Raw genomic sequence first — 18,957 nt, 5'->3', positions numbered from 1 at the left:
ATAGTGAGCATCTAGGCACAGGGATCAAGACTTCTAGGTCACATTTTCCAAGTGAGAGGTGTAATCCAAAATTGGGTCATGAAAGCCATTTAATAGGTTGCTGGTCAGAATTAAGAATAGAATAGAAGAGGGGGCCGGCCCCGTGGCCATGGGGTTAAGTTCGCGCGCTCCGCTTCAGTGGTCCAGGGTTTCACCGGTTCAGATCCTGGGCACAAACCTAGCCTTGCCCATCAGGTCGTGCTGAGGTGGCGTTCCACATAGCAAAGCCAGAGACACCTACATCTAGAATATACGACTATGTACTTGGGGCTTTGGGGAGAAGAAGAAGAAGAAAAAAAGATCAGCAACAGATGTTAGCTCAGGTGCCAATCTTTAAAAAAAAAAAAGAATAGACTAGAATAGAAAAGAAAATAGAGTACGTCTGCTTTGGTAAGGGTCAGTATTGTTTTGTAAAATTTTTGTTTCCATTTTGTGTATGTATGTGTTAGACTGGGATGTAATGATGCATTTATTGCTGTGGGTAGGGGTCCTAAAAGTTTGAAATCACTGCTCTAGATGGATGGTAAGTCTTCAATGAGCTCCTTGGATAAGGATTGAGGATTGTTTATTCAGTCTTGTATTCCCTTGCTTCTAGCAGTATGTAGCATATATTGGGTACTCAATAACTATTTGTGGAAGGAGGGAAGGCAAGAAGGAAGGCAGCTCTGATTTTAGGGTCTGGAATGAGGTGGACCTGGAGATCCCAGGATCTCAGCAACCATCTCTCTTCTCCTCCCTTTTCAAAACAACTTCCTGAGTGATCTGGAAAGTGACTCGATGAAGACTCCCCTAGAGATGGATAAAGGGAACCAGCTTCAACCCAAAAGCTGAAGATCAGAAGAGTAGAGAATCATCAGGGGTCAAGGAGACTGTCTAAGATGCTCTCACTAAGGGTTTACGTAATCTCTGCTTGAGAGATCTTGATTGGGTGATCTGTGCATTTAGTTTCTTATTGCTTCTACAACAAATTGCCACAAATTTAGTGGCTTAAAACAGCAGAAACTTATTATCTTACACTTCTAGAGGTCAGAAGTTCCAAATGGGCCCTATGGGCTAAAATCAAGATGTCGGCAGGCTGCCTTCCTCCTGGAACCCCAAAGGGAGAATTGTTTTCTTGCCCTTCCCAGCACCCGAAGGCTACTACATTCCTTGGCTTGTAGCTCCTTCTCTGTTTTCAAAGCCATTGACATTGGACTGAATCCTTCTCATTCTGCCTTCTCTCTGGCTTTCTCTTCCAATTTTCTCTTCCATTTTTAAGGACCCTTGAGGTTACATTGGACCCATTGGAATAATCCAAGATAGTCTCTTTATTTTAAGATCAGCTGATTAGCAACCTTAATTCTATCGGCAACTTTCATTCCCCTTTGCCATGTACCTAACGTATTCAGAACTCCGGGGGTTAGGATGTGGACATTTTGTGGGGGCCATCATTCTGCCTAGCATGCACCGTTCATCCTCAGACTGGCAATCATTGGTGGCCCCTGCCAAAGCTTTGTATTTATGTGGAGTACAATCGGCTGGGCATGTGTGCTGTGAGCATCTCAGGGATATGATAAATAGTTCCATGCATCCAGAGCTGGCTGGTTGTCCCAGGAGAAAGACTGATTGACAGCTGGTTTGGCTGGGTTCACTGTACAGCCAGGTTGCGATATGCTCTTGTGGAATGCTTTTGCAGAGCTGTTGTAGTGTTGCTGATCTGCTCGATGAAGTTGTCTGTAAATAGCAGCTGTCTTCATCTGGCTCACCTACTCCCATCTGCCAGATTGTATATGGAACTCAGGGTGAAAGGAGAGTGAGTATGGGTAGTAGTAACTGAGTGCCTTCATCAGGCTCTGTGCAGTCTTATTTGAATTTAATCTTCTGAACAGTGGTCAGAGGTGGGTGCCATTACTATCCCTATTTAGAGATGAACCACGTGAGGCTTGGGGGGGGCTAGTAACTCATCCAAGAGATGACTCAGCTGGTCTGAGTGGCAGGGCCTGGATTCCAGCCCCAAAATTCTCCTCTCAGGAAGTACACAGAGAGGGGAGATGAGTGCTAGAGTCCTAGCACTGGACAGGAATCTTCGTTGGGCCAACTGGTAGTCAAGTTTCCCACCTCCGTAATGAGGATGATGGTACTGGAATCTACATCCAATGCAAGGGAGTGTGTCAGTGATGGGAGAGAGTGAAGGAGCTGCTCCGTGGACAAGAAGTCTGTTTTGATGGCTGAGGATTATGACCTTAGAACATTGGATGGGCGAGCAAGTTTCTACATTATCGCTAGTGTGGGTCATGTTGAAATCTCTTCCCTGTTGAGGATATGCAGGTTTAGTCTGAACTGATGGTCACAATAAAGCAAACAAGTTACTTGACATTTTCCCTTTTGCTTTTGTCATGAATTGTTGCTTTAATTTTTTCCCCCCGGACTCTTGGAAGTACTCAGCTGGTCACCAGCCACTGAAGTAAGGGGGTCTGTGAGTTGGCCTCATAGAAGGCCATGGGAAGAAGCAGAGTTCGCTCGCAATTTCTTTATACTTGTGGTGAAATTTGTGTAAAGTGCAGTTTGCGGCTTCTTGTGCTGCATAGATTTGATTTTTAAAATAAATGGAAAACACTTAGGGCAAACAAAAGAACCTCATCTTACTCATCTTTATATCTCTGGTACTTGACAGAGTGAATGCTCTACAACTGTGTCGAATGAATAAACGCATTATTCATTCCTTTATTGATAAAATATCATTTGAGTAAGAGACTGTGTGGGACAAAGGAGAACAGGGTAGAGCCTTGCTGCGAGGAGCTTCCTGTCTAAGGCAGATGTATTTGCCCAAGGCTTTTTCTAAGGACGTTAGTGGTTGCATAGAAAGTGTAAAGCTATGGAAGTGCTCATGAGTCAACTGAGCTTTGCCTGCATCACTGCTTTCCTGAGCAATTTATTTTCCTTCTCTGGTAGCCATCCAATAGGAGGTGGTTTCTTGGATAATTTCCATTGTAATTTAATTTTCAATTTGACTTCCTGCGAGATAGAATAAAAGGTGTTAACGCTGCATAGAGGCAACCTGTTTTGTACTAGAAATCGAATTAGAGTTATTCACGCATGATTTTATGAATGGCAAAATGGCTTTCATGCCGCTTAAGCCACTGCCGTGAGCCAACTGTTTCAACCGATGGTGACGACTAAAGTAATGTGGAAAAATGAAACAGGAAAAGCAGCTTTCCCGTACTTCTTGAAGTTGCCGTATACTCTTGACATTTAAGCATGTGCAGATTTTTGGGACCATTTTTATGTTTGGGAATCCAGATGGTTGTTCCAAAAGCAGTGCTTGTCCCTGCTGATCAAGTAGGAACTAAAGAAAAAAGTTTCCTCCTGCGTTAAAATCCACAGAAGGGCAGGTCTACTGTGGTTGTCATGCGCCTCCCAAGACGCAGTGTGTCTGTTCCTAATCAAGATTTTAAATGGCCTGTGGTCACTTTTCTTTGAAAATCTTGTCATGTGCCTTAGCAGATGGCAAGTTTGCATTTGGGCATGAAATCAAGCACACGGCTGGCATGATCGCTCCATTTCTTGAGAATTATTTGGGTAATAGGAATTTATAATTGAATTAGGTTGGCCCTTATAACTAATTATTTTAATTTTATGTGGGCCCATGTTTACAAGCCGAATACCAAATACCATTGTGTGTCTTTCCTGATCATGGAAGGAGGGTGGTCTTTGAATAATTATAGTCCCCTGTTGGAGAGTACTTTTTATTTGCCCCAGTGCAGAAACTCACAGATGTTCCTTAAATAAAGGAAGAAAGGTTGCAAAAGTGGCGACTGAGATAAAACCAGAGGCTTAGGGCTCTAGGGGTCTGGCCCGGGGAGAGATGTTGTCTAATTGTAGACTCCTGGGCAACCGCTTATCTCCATGGGACTGTTTTGTCCTAGTTACGCTGGGGGCCGTGGCCCCGTGAGCTCCAGATGTCTTCCAGCTCTCAAGAGTCCCCGATTGCCTGACTGTGCCCCTTGGAAGTTTTGGTAACAGCAGTGGGACAGAGTGGCGTGTGTAAACACGTGCCCAGATGCACCGGCTCGTGATCCAGAGCACAGCTGGTGGCCCTCAGTGAACTTGACAAGCGTCCTTTTCCAATGGAGATATTAACAAACTCAGACGTGACATGTGCTGTGAAAATGGAGGATGCTTTGATGTCTTCCAGTTGGCTGGGTTACATCTTTCCCGAAGGGGCACTGGACTTTCGTGCAAAGGAAATAGCTGCAACTGGGGAAAAAGAGATCCACTCCCCTCCACACACACACTTCTTCCCTGGTAACTGCATCAGTATGTGAGTTCACCAAGTGTTGGCATCGTCAACAGCTGTAAGCCCCTGTGATGCCAGAGACAGTGCCTCCAAATCTGGTTTTTGACACTGCCAAGTGGTATGATAGAGGATTTTAGAGAAATCCAGCTCAAGATTATACTAGCTCCAACAACAAAAAGAAAATAGGAAAGAAAAACAGTATTATATCGAATATATAATTAACAGGTGATAATCTAAAAATAAGAGAGGCTAACTTATAAAATATAGATTAATAGGATGGCGTAGCGGTTAAGTTCACACGTTCTGCTTTGGTGGTCTGGGGTTCTCCGGTTCGGATCCCGGGTGCGGACATGGCACCGCTTGTCAAGCCATGCTGTGGTAGGCGTCCCACGTATAAAGTAGAGGACGATGGGCATGGATGTTAGCTCAGGGCCAGCCTTCATCTGCAAAAAGAGAAGGATTGGTGGCAGATGTTAGCTCAGGGCTAATCTTCTTCTTCAAAAAAATTTATATATATATTTATAAATTACATATGATTCTATTCTATTTTGAGTTCAGGGTCACGGAGCTATTCTGATGTTCTGGGTAGACTGAGGCCAGGGGAGTGCGGAGTCAGGGCGTGGCTAGTCCTTCCTGTTGGGGCCCCCTAGTGGGGTGAGGACCCCCTTGAGAGCCAAGGCTTGTTTACACCGGGCTGGCAGGTGTTTCATATCACCCCAGACCACGTCTGGGGCGGCCCCAGCCTTCTCGTTTCTTCCGCTCCGTAAGTCTCTCGGAGGACTTGATCTGATAAAATGATTTCACCTCTGCCGCCATTTCCCACTGGTTCCTCATGTAATGCTCCTAAGTGCCCTGAAACATTGTATTTGGGTCACTGAAAACACAAATCTGTGAATTATTTATCCACAGTAATAGCTGCAGCGGGGCTTTCTTTTACTATCCTCTGGATAGTTTCGAAATGGATCTTTCACCCAGTTTTATTCAGTTTATCAAATTTTTGTCAGTGTGGATTGGCCCCTATGAAGACAAGCACTCAAGAAACTTTACGTTATAGGGACGAGCCAGGTTTAAAATAAGAGGCGACTCTGCTCTCCTCCCCTCCTTTATGGTGCCCGTGGAGCTATTTGCTTAATGAAACTGGACCTGCTCCTTGACGGAGAGAATCCTTGCGTGACAGGTTTCGTAATCGCCCTGCCTGCGCTGGATCCAGTCTCGGGAGAGGGGACCTGCCCAGGGTTTCCATTCCTGGACTGCCAGCAAAGCCTTTTGAGAATGAGCTTCCCGGGTTTCTCCAGCCGTTTATTCATTTTGACCTTCACACAGAGACATACTGCACGTCATTCGTGGCATCGCTGAACACAGCGGATCTCTGCCATTGTGCGTGTAGGAGTTCCTGTTCATATGGACGAATTGCCGTGTCAGGTCCTGGGGTGTTACGTACGTTTATGTTGCTTCATCCTCATACTGATCTTAAGAGCTTTACAGATGTGGAAACTGAGGCTCTGTGAAGTCACGAGGTAGTAAGAGGTAGGTCTAGGGTTTGAATACATACGCCCCGCCCACGGGGAGCTTGCCTCCTCATCCAGGGAGCTTAGGTAAGGGGAAGAAGGCAGGAGTAATGGGCACTCCAGGGAAAATGCTAGCACGTGTGGAGATGTGAGAGAGAGAGGAGAGGGAAGGGGTGCTTCAGAAAGCTTTCATGGAGTAGATGGTACTAGGGAGAACCTTGAGGAAAGGCTAGGATGTGAGTGAATATGTGCTTGCTTTTTGTTTTGTTTTGTTTTTGCGAGGAAGAGTGGTCCTGAGCTAACATCTGTTGTCAATCTTCCTCTTTTTTTTCCCCTCCCCAAAGCCTGAAGACGTAGTTGTATATCCTAGTTGTAAGTCCTTCTAGTTCTTCTGTGTGGGACACCGCCACAGCATGGCCTGAGGAGCGGTATGTAGGTCCGAGCCCAGGATTCGAACTGGTGAACCTCGGGCCACCAAAGTGAAGTGTGCAAACTTAACCACTATGCCACCGGGCCGGCCAATATGCACTTTCCTGACCAATGTCTGTCTCTGGCCTTAGACTATAAGTTTAGTAGGGCAGGGGCACTCCCTCCACCCTCCTTCCATTCCTTCTTTCCTTTCTGCCCTGTATCCCAAGGGCCTGGCAGAGTGGCAGAGAGCCTGGCACCCCATGAGGGTGTGCTCAGTGTGGACTGTCTGGGTGGACGGTTGGGAGGAATGTGGGCATGGAGGATAGCTTAGGCAGAGAGAAGAACATGGGCTTGCAGAACTGGGGCAGAGACTGGTTTATTTTTCCCAGTGTCTTGGGCAAGAAGAGGGCACTGAGTGCTAACTGATGAGGCCGGACCAGGAGGTTGACGTCACACTGTGGGAGGCCATTGGATTCCAAGGGAAATGGTCTGTAGAGAGCAGTTCTCAGAGTCCTGCCCGGTGCTCGGTGTGGGGCCTTGGATAACTTCTTGAGTGTTTCTGATCCTCCATTTCTTCCTTATTTGTGAAATGGAGATAATGAAGGTACAGCCTCATTGTTTGGAAGATTCAATAACGTCAGACCTGTCCAGTGGTTAGCGCCGTGTTGACACACAGTGAAGTAAGCGCTTGATGACGGTTAGCTATGATTTTTATGCTTAATTCACTCCCTAATGCTTTCCTGTGGCAAGGGATAGGATTGGGGCTGGGCTTCAGGTAAACGAGTCTGGCAGCAGTAGGATGGTTTGGATTGGAAGCAGAGACCCCTCGGGAGACGCCAGGATGAGTCAGGGACTAGAGAGGTCCAGGTGAGAAGTCATGGGGACTTGAATTGGGGGGTTGTGAGAAGAATGCAGTGGCAGGTGCAGGTGCGACACACTCGGGGAGGCTGAGTCGGCAGGACTTGGCGACTCCCTAAGGGTGAGGGGGAAGGATTGCGTGAATCCCTGGGGGATGATGATCCTGTTCGTGGAAAGTGGGGGATCCGGGCAGGTCTGCTTTGGAAAGATGATGCGTTCCGTCTGGGTCATGTTGATTCCATGGTGCCTGTGGGATTTCCAGATGCGGCAGTTCTAGCAAATTAGGACACGCCATTCTAGAACGCTGGAGGGAGGTCGAGCAGGCGAGTCCACAGGGAAATCATTTGTATAGAGCTGTCTGGAGGGAGTACCGAGGGGGTGCTGAGGACAGGCCCAAGCTCCCAAGAAGGGGCTGGAGGGGCAGACGTTGGGGACAAGGGAGCAGAGGAGCCCTTCGTCTGCCAAGTGGGGTTATAAGTGGGGGGGATAATGAGACTCGGCTGCTGCTGAGAAAGGGCAGGGGCTGTGGTTGTGCACGTGACACGGTGACAACAACTGGCCCTGTTTGTATGGGCCTGGCCTGTGACCACAGGTCTTCCCAATGCAACCCTGGCCTTTCCCATGATCGGTGTGGCTTAAAAGAGGGCGATGGGCCTGGGGCGCTGCAGCGGGAACCTCGCCAAGTGCCTTTTGCTGAAGGGTGGCTGTTTTCCGGTCCCATGAAGCTTTACGCTGGACGGCACATTTTCATTTTCAGATGCACCCACGGAGACAATGCGGGAACACCAAATTAGGTTAATGGCTGTGTCCTTCCTTAAGGAGGCCATTTCCCCTCCAGAGGATGCCTAGATTCTCTTTATAATGGTGTCGTGAAAGTGAACAGTGTGCGCTGAGCTGTGCTCATGAGCATCCTGGACAAGCCCTCGTTCCATTCCTTCCCCGACCTTGAGTGGGTTTGTCTCTGCCATGAGACTTAGGTTCTTTTGTTTTGTTTTGTTTAACATCTGGGACTATCTTCTCGGGCTACAGTCGTTCCTAAAGATACTTGCACTTCCCAGAAAGTTGAAATATTATCCAGTCAATGAAGTAGAAGCAGGTGCTTAGGGAGGTCCTCATAAGTGCTTGCTGAGTGATTAAACCCAAATGGGGTTTGATGCATCTGCTTTGAAGGTTATAGGTCAGACTTTACCATTTACAATTTGTTTTTCAGAAAACGTCTGCTCTAGCAAGAGATGGACCTGAAAGAACACCAGTGCTCATTATTTATACCGACAGAAAAATTAAACAAAGGGAAAGAAAGTTTGGAGGTGGAATTAACAATGAGATTCCTAAGCCCAGCCAGAGATATGGCGCATGGCTTGTTCTCCTGCGTTTAGGTCAAGTTGACCAGATGGTCCCTCTGATCTACAGTGAAATGAACAGATACTATCAAATGACCTATACTTTAATAAACATTAATGGTTTTCTTATCTTAAAAACGGCAATGCTAATATAATAAGCTCTCCCAGATGTTGAAAAAGCATTCCCAACAGAATATGAAAGAACAATTATATAAGTACAGAGTTTAATGGAACAGAATAGTTATTTATTATCTTTTTATGAATGTGCAATTCCCGGCAGCGTTAACTGCCACCCTTTCTTTCATTTCCCTTTAAAAACTATATGGGAATTTGAGTGACCCACGGAGAGTGAGGTCACGGATAGTCTCAACTCCTTTCCAATGTTTTGTTAGAAGGAAAACTCTGTACGCCCTCTGCAGCTCAAATATTACTTATTAACTCATAAATTGCTGCACTTTCCCCATGGCTTTTGACATATCTTGGTGCTTTCACACACCCCTGATGGAGAATTGCTGATGCAGGGCAAAGTGCAGAGGGAAGTGGCCCAGGTGACAGGGTGCTGGCGCCAGGAGCACCTGGGGAAAAGATCTCTGGGAGAACAGATCGTAATTCACAGCTGTAATTTACGGTTCACATCCATGCGGTTCACATCACAAGGCCTGGTCCTCTTATCGCCACTCACATCACCCAAAACAGGAAGGAGGGGAATTTTCACTTTTGCTTGTGAGGATGGCATTTGAGGAACCACTCCCCACTATCAGTGTTACCTTTTCTACTTTTAAATAAAGAATTTATTTAAAATAAAGCAAAAAACTCCAATTTACAAATTTCTCTCACTCCCCACCCCCCACCTCTTGCAACCATCAATCTATTCTTACTTTTTTAAAAGGTTCAGGTTCTTAATCTTTTTGAAAGGAAGCAATGAGCCCTCTTCCCAGAAAAATTCCCGCCTGTTCCTATATAGAGCACTTGGATCCACTCAGTGGGGTCACGGATCCCTGAAGACCCCAGTTTAAGAATCCTTCCCTTAAAGGCTGGGCCTCAGCATTTTCTTGTTCCTGATAAAATGACCTTCTACATCAGGGTAAAATATGCTTTAATATGTATTATGGAAGGCTACTAACTCTTCGAGGCCTCTATATTGTTGATTGCTGTGGGATCATGAATTTGTATATTTAAAACTGGGGGAAACAGTTCTGTGAATTCTATGATTCATTCTTCCCTATATGGAATTATGGGGTCACGTAGGTCAGATTTCGGTAGAAGAAGGGAAAGCACAAGTTGGTTAAATTTATAGACCTCACTGCTTCTATGGGATGATGGAGTGAAAAAATACATCCAGGTCTGCTTTCTCTTTATTTTATAAATTACTTGATTTTCTAAATAGGGACTAAGTGAGCTAAAAGTTGTGTGTACTGACCTATCATGTCACTTTTTTATTGCAGTAAAATATGCATAACATAAAATTTACCATTTTAACTGTTTTTAAGCGAACACTTCAGTGACATTAAGGATCTCAGGTAGTTTTAATTAATCCGGTTGTGAAAAATTTATAAATCTTCAAAAAGAAATGAGAAAGTGGAAGAGAGTGTAAGAAAGTCTTTACCTGGAAAAATATACTTCTTGAGCTGAATGCGAAGGTGTCACAAATTCGGGCTTTCCTGGGCAAGAAGAAAGCAAGCATTGACGATAAGAGTGCTTTACGGAAAGTTCTCAGAGATTCTAGAAATAGGATTGTTTTTTATATGGAGTGATTATTTCTATTTTGTCAGAGGAATAAGGAAATCTCTAAGCCAAATTAAGAGAATTTTAGAGATTGTAAGATTAATCTCTTTGAGTTGCATTTGGAAGTACAGAAAATTAGCAAAACTCTTGAAAACAAATGTCAGGTGTAGACAACTGTTTTTCATCAACTGAAGTTAACACATTATCTTCACAGTTATCTAAGTAGAGCACAATGCTCAAATCCCATGCGCATTTGCGAATGTGAGAATCGCCATAGTAACAGCTATATTAAACTACATTCCAACAGCGATATCAGAAGAAGCCTGTACCTTTATAAAAGGACTTTCTCAGGGAATAAAAGAAATTTTTCCTTCTCTCGTACCACAGGATGTTCCTCCCTGATCCCAGGCATTGTTTTTGAGATCCGAAAGTCTGGATGTCACGTTGGAAGCAGCCAAAATATTAGTGTTTGTGTCAGGAAGTTAGAATACTGTTCCAATCACAGTTTGAGCCAAAGCTGTGGAGGTTATGGATGTATCTGGTGATGGGTGTAGTAAGGAAAGCTTAGGACAAATGTATTTTATAAGTGATAAATTCAGAGCATTGTCTAGACTTTAGTGTGTTCCAAGAGCTGAATTCATCTAGAATTGAGCAATCGTGCTGAGTTAGCTGCTTCACTGCTTAAAGAATCGTATTGCCAACAAAGAGTCTTTATGGCAGTGAATTGCAAGGGTCACTGAGTGACTTTTCTTTAACACCCTGTCGCCTAGCGTTGGTGCAGTTCCCCATCCAAAGAATGTTATCTTCCCTATCTAGCGTCGCCATTACATCTCTTACTTCCTGCTAAAGATTTCCTTTCTTCAGTCTCAAAATATCTTAGGGCCTGAAGAAAATGGTAACTACAATTGCAGAGCATTAGAAGTTAATTTTAAGACTTTGTAGAAGATATGGGGAGTTTTCTAAAGATGGGAGAAGGACTGATTCTAAAATCTCTCTTATTAAAAAGAAAAGGATGGGTCAGCCCCAGCAGGCTAGTGGTTATGTTTGGCACGCTCCACTTCAGCCACCCAGTTTGGTTCCCCAGGTGTGGACCTAGCACCACTCATCTATCAGTGGCCATGCTGTAGCTGTGGCTCACATACAAAAGGAGGAAGATTGGCAACAGATGCTAGCTCAGGGTGAATCTTCCTCAGCAAAAAAAAAAAAAAAGAAGAAGAAGAAGAAGAAGAAGAAAGAAAGAAAAAAAGAGAAGTCTCAGTAGGTATTGATTTATGGCTTAACTTTATTTGCGAAGGCACCAAATTAGATAAATAAGCCATTTGCACAGAAGCACTAAGAAATGCCCAGAGTCCTGAGAGGTAACCACTGGGCCTCCAGGAAGAGATGAAGGTGCCAACCTAATGGAGCATCTCCTAGGAGAGTCATGCAGTTTCACTAGAGTCTGAAAATGCTCCTCACTGGACTAAGCCCTGTGGGAGGAGCAGGAAGAGGAAAGCACAATTCTTTCCTGGTCCATTCAAGGAACCATTTTAGAAGACAAGGTATTCGAATCTACTTGGGGTTCATTAGATCTTTTTAGTCTTCAGAGAGGCAAGATGCGTAGTGGCCAGGAGCATGAGCTCTCCAGCCAGGCTGCCTGGGTTCAAATCCCTGACCCTAGCACTTACCAGCTGTGTGACCTCAGGTGAACTACTTAACCTCTCTGGGCCTTAGTTTCCCCATCTTTAAAATGGAGATGGTAAGACCTACCCGAGAGAGATCTTGAGGGATGACATTAGTTAATAAATATAAAGTGCTCCGCTCACAGTATGTGGTATATAAATGTTTGCTATAATTATACTTATTCTGTAACCTAATCATGTTCATCAAGAAATCCTGACGACCCACCTAAGAGCCCCTGTTACTAGGAATGTGTTTAGCTTATTGGACTTCAGGGTTTGGTGGCTTCTCCCAGAAAACCTCAGCAAAGCTTGGAGCCAAGTGGAATCAGGAGCCCTGGGAGACTGCCTGTCACTCGGAGGGGTCTGGAATTTCTCCATGAAGATTTGCTCCCCCCAACCCTGCATTTGCCACATACCTGTCCTTTCCTTTCTTGAGGGATATTTTCTTACACCTCAAATTTGTGCAAAGGAGGAGCTATTGGAGCAGGCAATCTGATCGGAATCAGAGAGACGGTGTCCCTGTTCTTCCCTCCATATTTTCTTTCCAGTCCCCCTCCACAAGTGTGTAATGTGGTGGGTAATAAAAGTGTGGGTTCTAGAATTCCACTGATTCCTAGCTGTGTGGCCTGGGGCGAGTTATCTCACTTCTGTCTAACTAAGGAAACGCCTTAGTTTCCTCATCAGTCCGTTGGGGCTGATAATGATATTTACCTCATAAAATGTGATGATTGAAAAAGATGAAGCTGACAGAGACGTTACCACTGGGCGACACTGGGTGAAGGGTGCATGGGACCTGTCTGTACTATTTTTGCAACTTCCTGTGAGTCTGTAATTATTTCAAAATAACGGGTTAAAAAAAATAAGGATGCAAAGAGCTTAGCATTGGTTTTGGTCCACAAATGCTGAGAAATTTATTGAGCATGTGTACAAATTTAATGAGCATGGATATACTGTACTAAATATTTCCTGTGTATTAACTCATTTCGTCCTCAGATCAGCCCTAGGAGGTAGGTACGAGAGTTATCCTCATTTTGGCGATAGGAAATCTGAGTCAAAGAAAGACCAAGCCACTTATCCAAGGTCACACTGAAGTCGGTGGCAGAGCTGGTGGTCTCCCGCGGAGCGCACCTGTTGACCTCTGTGCTGTGTTCCTCTTCCGGCAGAACACAGAAAGGTGAGCTCCTCTGATGCTGGGAGAGCCCTCTCTTTCAGAGGCTGTGGGTGCTTCTTTAGTTTGCACTCCCTGCTGGGAAGACAGCCTTTTCACGTGTCCTGGAATCTGAATGTGCATTAATAGCTATGTTATTTAGTACGTTTTCGGGAACCTGGCTGAAAAAAGGTGAGCATGTTTATAACATTTACGTATCACACAAATTTGGTGGATTTGTTAATATCTTGCAAGAGGGGAGTAGGGTTCCAAGTGGCCTTGAAATCTATGTATTAGAAACGATCCATCAGAACAGCAGAGGCTTGACCAAGACTGGTTCAAACACAGCTCCTATGCAGGGAAAGACGGCCATGGTCATAGGCAAATATGCTCCAAAAGATCTGGGTGTCTTTCTGGATGCCCAAGGAAGTGCTGTGACATTTCTTTGAAGCGTATGTACTCCAGTGTATTAATAGCAGCATGATGTGGCTGGATCAGCGACTTGTCTTCCCTCGGGCCATTTATCAGAACCATATCAGAATACTGTGTTCAGGTGTGGCGTTCCATTTCAAAGGTAAAAGGAAGTTGTCTGGAGAAGAGCAGTAAAACAGACTGCGGCTGTGTTCCAGCCTCACAACTGGGGACTCCGAGACCCGTGGGTGCCCCGCGCCCCTGCTCGTACCCTGGGTGTCTGAGGATTTCTTCTTTTTCACTTAGTGGCTCGAGCTTTCCTTTAAAGAGCATCTTACTGTTGGCAACGCTGCCTCCTGAGTTACAGTCATCTGAAGCTTGTGCTCAGCGAGAGCCTCCGCGTTTCTCAGAGCTGTTTATCAGGCTGCTCTGTCTGGGAAGAACGTGGGTTGTCTAAGGGAGTCATCTCTAGTCGCCCCTGCGTGTCCTCGGCGGCCCGTGGTCATCGTCAGGTCTGATGGCTGTTGTTATGATTGTCCCTGCTTTATAAATGAGGACGTGGGTTCTCTGGGGCTCAGCAACCCTTTCCCTGCTTCTGCATGCTGGCTTCCCAGGGCCTCAGCGCTGAAGCACTTTGTTCCCAGCTCTGGAGAGTGATGGCCCTTGGTCATCCCCCCCGTGTGGCCTTCCTGTTTCACCCTGTGTCAGAGACGTGCTCTTGGATGTGGCTGGACGTGATTCACCCCCTCGGTGGCAGCCTTGCGCCCAGACCTCGATCATTTCCTCCTGCTGGGTCTCCCGCTCCCGCCAGCCCATCTCCAGCCCTGTTCTCGACACAGCGACAAGAATGATCTTTTAACGCAGAAGTCGGATGAGGTTGCTCCTCTGCTCAGAGTCGTCAGAGCCCTCATGATGGCCGGGACATCTCTGTGTGAGCTTCCCTGGGTGACCTGCCCCGGTCACCTCAGCCCCACCCCTCTCCTCATGCCCATGTGCTCCAGCCACCCCACACCCAGCCTCTTTCCCACATGGTCTGGGCACTGGCTGTTCCCTTTGCTGGGAACTCTTTCCCCTAGATGTACACATGGCTTCTTCCTTCTTTTCCTTCAAGTGTTTACTCAAATGTCACCTTCTGTTGTGCTCCCCTCCCCATGGCCGCCTTATCTAAAGTGGAAATCCCCCTACCCTTCCTGTCCCCCTTTCCTACTTCATTTTTAACCCTTCCTTCTGATCACTATCTAATATAATATGTTTTACTTTTTAATCTTGCTTATTACTTTTTTCTTTCCAGTAAAACGTATCCTTCTCAAGGACAAAATTTTTAAGTCTTTTATTTTCTACTGAATCTTCAGAATCAAGACTTGAGCCTAGGAATGGTAGGTGCTCAATAAACATTTGTCGAATGAATGATTGATTGGTAATACTGTTCATCATCAGTATAAGTCCCCTGAAGGCAGCTTCATGAAGGATTAATGAGACGCACACATTTTTATATCTCTTGCAGAACCTGGCACAATGCCTAGCACGTAGCATGTCCTCAATAAATATTTGGTATCCTCAACCTGCAAAAAGGACTCCTGTTTGAGAAGTTGAGCTGTTTGCAGGGAGGGCAGTAGGCCGTGGGACTTACTAGGTCTTTTCTGGTTCAAGGGTCTTTGACCGTTTCAGTGCTAACCCAGAGTAAACCTAACACTTCCCCATATTTCTCTTTCTGCTCCTTTTTTGGGTCGACAAGTAAGTCACTAGTGGAAGCTGAAAAGAGGGAAGGCCTAGCACGCCTTATAGGAGGTGATAGATCATGGCAGAGACGGGAAATAGACAGAGCATTTTGTCTGGAAGGATCGCTCGTGGCTCGGATCTTTCTGGGCTTTCCAAATCCTGCATTCTGTTCCAGCAGGTTTTTTCTGATATTTGAGAAGAGAGCTCTTCAACTGGAAGTTGTTTCCAGGCGGACACCAAACACTTGTTCTTATTTCCCAATTTCTGTTAATTTGGTTATTTGTTCTCTGAGGCTGTGGCCTGCTCCTCGCTCACTGCTTCTGCAAGTGTTAGATTGGCAGATGTGTCGTGTGGGAGGAAGGAAGGAAAATTTCCTATGTTAATTTCTCTCTGACAAGCACATGTGCAAATCCAGACACAGCCTCTTGTATAAAAAAGTAAAGGATAAAAGAAGGAAAAAGAAAAAAGTTTCCATTTTCTAGTGTGTGTATGTGTGTCATGTCCATATAGAGAAGATCTCATGTTTCATGGAAACCTATGTTCAAAACATGTATGGGCTTCATTTCCTTCTTCCTCATATGTCGGATTTAATTACGAAAAGATCTCAGTATCTCAACTGCCTTAATGTATTCATTAATGGAGAACATTGGGAGAAGTAAAATTGTTAAGTGAAAAATAAGATGGAATAGCTCTACTATGACCATGGGTACAGAACTAATAATGGTCAATAATAGATAACGAATTCTTACACAATGCCAGGACCTGTGCCTGAAGCTTTCTCTGCGTTTCTCATTCATTCCTCATGACAAGCCAGGGGGAGATGCTCTTACGGATGCAGAAACCGGGCTTAGAGAGGCCTCTGCTCAAAGTCATACAGCCACGTGTTTCAACTGGCTGTCTGATTTCAGAGGCTGTGTTCTTACTACTGTACTAACCGGCCTCCCCAGGAAGTAGAGGAAAGACTGTTAGTGATGTGAAAAAGTATTCTGCAGTTAACACCTCTCCTCCCCGGCCTGCTGGACCACTCTGCACACCTAAAGGCACATTGTACCATTGACTTTGCAACAAATGAAAATAACCTGTGCCTACAGTGAAATGTGTGTAGCTTACAGCAATGAAATAGCCTAGCCCAGTTCCTGGCACATAGGTGGTACCCGGTGTGTACTTACGGAATGAATTTCTGTATGTAAAAGGTTTGTGATGATGACTCCCAGAATGTCCAGGTTAAACTAGAAAGGAAGCGTGGAGAATTCCATTCTGCTTAGCACAAATCAGCCCCAACGATGCAGCAGTGCACCTGTTTAAAGAATACGTCATATCCAACTTTTTAATAATAAATTCCACCAGCTGTTGACAGTCACTAGTCCTGGTGAGCATCCATTTGTCTAGGTCATAGAAAATAGCTCAAGGATGTTGGGTGTCACTGTTGGTCACCTGAACCCTTCCAGTGAGACCTAGCAGGACCACACTGGTGCGTGTGCAAGGAAGTTGAAGACGGAACTCACAAGTCATGTGACTCACAAGCCAGATGACTTAGGGCAGTGTATTAGTCGACTTTGCTACTGTAATGCACAATTGCAATGGTTCCGTGGCTTTCAACGACAAATGCTTATTTCTTGCTCCTGTAACACAGGGCTGCAGGTGCCTGCGTGGGTCTTCTCATTCCAGCAGCAGCATTGTCTGGACATACCATTCTTAGGGCAGAGGGCAGAAGGAAGACGCCACACTGACCACAATGTTGAATTTAAAGCTTCTTCTTTGATATGGCAGGTGCCACATTTGTTCACATTCTCTTGGCCAAAGGAAGTCCCATGGCCGGTCTGGACAGTGGGACCGGAGGTATATGCTGTTACCAGCATGCATTTCAGGTCACATGACAAAGGGCGTGGATGTGCATTCTTGTTGGGGATGGAGACAGCGGGAGCTGTGTCTATCCCTGGAGAATCCGGCAGTCTGCGCCTTGTCTTTGCCCGTGTAAGGGCGTGGTCTGCACTGGCGTCCCCACTGTGGTTTGGGTATTTGATCATGGCTTGTCAATGTGCTCTGTGCAACTCAGTTTGTAGTTCTTTGCTTTCACTTCCAGATCTGGTCTCTCCTTGAGAACCATTTAGGAGCTGTAAGGAACAGCAAAGTGATGATCTTCAGGTCTCTTGTGGACAAAGCTCTGAGAACTGTCTTGATTTGAGAAGTGTGACCAGGACTTTCCAGATACTTGCGGCCCATGTTTTTGGATAAGTGTGCTCTCACACCATCCTGAGGCATCACGTGGCCCTGGACCAAGAGAGACCCAGAGCTTGGGTAAGGGGAGGTGGGCGTGGCTTGACAAGAGGGAAGCAGGTGGCTGCAGAGCAGGACCTGGAGCTGTGACTCACGATCTCTGTGTCTCAGTCAGGGTACTGGAGTTACTCGGGTCAACCGGCAGCCAAAGGATGAAACAGGGCAGGTGGGAAGTGAACTCAGCCAGGACATCACAGCTCTGGTGTGTAGATCTTGGCTGCAACCTTCTTTGGGAATAAAGTCATCAGGCACATTCCTATTTAACCTCAGATAAATTTTTCAGAGATATCTGGATCCAACTTCTTATTTAGAAGAATGTAAATAGCATTATTTATTCATTTATTCAACAGGCACAGCACTCATAATGTTCAAAATTCAAAAGGGATAAAAGAATTGTCAATGGAAAGCTCCCTTCTCTCCCGGTCTCCCAACTTCCTTCAGTTCCACTCATGGGGCCATTACTAGTTTCTCGTGAATCTGTCCTTCCAGAAGCCCTTCATGCATATGCATAAGAAGTGCTCTTTGTTGCTTGAGAAACTTCCTACAGAACAAAAATCACATTAGAAATTAATTGTGCTACACACTTTATTTTGGATCTTCCAACAGGCGTTACATTTGAATCTGTTTCTTACGACGAAGATTTTATTGCTCAATATGCTATAGGAAAAGTATTTTGTGTCAATATGAATAAGTCTTTGCTCTCAAGTTGAATAATATAAGAAAACAAAGTTTATAAAAAGAGGTGGTACAGGCCCAGTGCTGACTATAGAAGGTTTAGCATTAGCGTTACGGTTAACTCATGATATAAATCTTGTATCCTCTTGGTTCCTCCGCTTTATTAACTGTAAAACTGATGTAGTGATGTTCCTTTTCCAGCCTCGGAATAGTAGAGGCAGCACTCTGCTGAAGACACCCCTAATATTCATAGAGTTATTTGAAAACATCCTCATGCTGCCTTCACATCTGAGGCAGGAACTATGGCTGTTGTGACGGAATCCGTTTGGGAGACGATAAGTGGGTTAGTAATGGCGTACCGGAGCCCTCTGTCCCCTGGCTTTCAAACCCCTCATAGGTTTCTAAGTCCCTTTCTCCTCGCGTGCCTGTTTGTCAGTGGCAAAGTAAATATTATTTCCATTAACTAAAGAGAAGAAAAATGTTTGCACTACGTCATTTCCTGGCGTTTCGCCCAGGGCCCTTTTATCTTGATGTCGAGAGCGTTCCCTGGAGCCCAGGGAACAATGTGCCTTTGTCGCCCTGCAGAAGAAGCTCAAGTCACCCAGGCCCGGAGCCCTCCCACCAGATGCCTCCCGAGGGGCCATTCATTCCTCTCTTTCTGGCTTTTGCTCGGCAGGGCACTCGTAGGGGCATCCTCTGCCGCTGCCGTGCTCCTGGTGTTTTCTTTTAAAACAACAATCCCAAGACTCTTGCAAGGAAGATTTATCCAGAACTTGGTGAAAGAGTATCAATGGGCAAACGTGAGGTAGTCCTTTCCTCTGTTACTAGTTTGAAGGCAACTCAGATAACTTTCCACAGGTCGCTCGGGTCAGGGTCCCGCTGCCAGAGTGATGGGAATGCTGTCCCTATG

At 45.5% G+C, this 18,957-nt stretch overlaps 1 protein-coding gene and 1 long non-coding RNA gene across 5 annotated transcripts in view; both read left to right on the top strand.

Annotated features, from left to right (window-relative positions):
- Positions 1-18,957, top strand: part of ZDHHC14 (zinc finger DHHC-type palmitoyltransferase 14) — a 278,614-nt gene that overhangs the window by 44,308 nt on the left and 215,349 nt on the right. The window lies entirely within an intron of this gene.
- On the top strand, positions 14,168-17,316 carry LOC138921632 (uncharacterized). The gene is made up of 3 exons (XR_011434376.1): positions 14,168-14,307; positions 14,668-14,752; positions 17,179-17,316. It is a non-coding gene; the product is annotated as an uncharacterized lncRNA (long non-coding RNA).

Source organism: Equus caballus, chromosome 31 (assembly GCF_041296265.1).
Source record: "Equus caballus isolate H_3958 breed thoroughbred chromosome 31, TB-T2T, whole genome shotgun sequence".
NCBI classification, from domain to species: Eukaryota; Metazoa; Chordata; class Mammalia; order Perissodactyla; family Equidae; genus Equus; species Equus caballus.
Note: the sequence above shows the minus strand (reverse complement) of the source record. Positions and strands in the feature narration are given on the sequence as shown.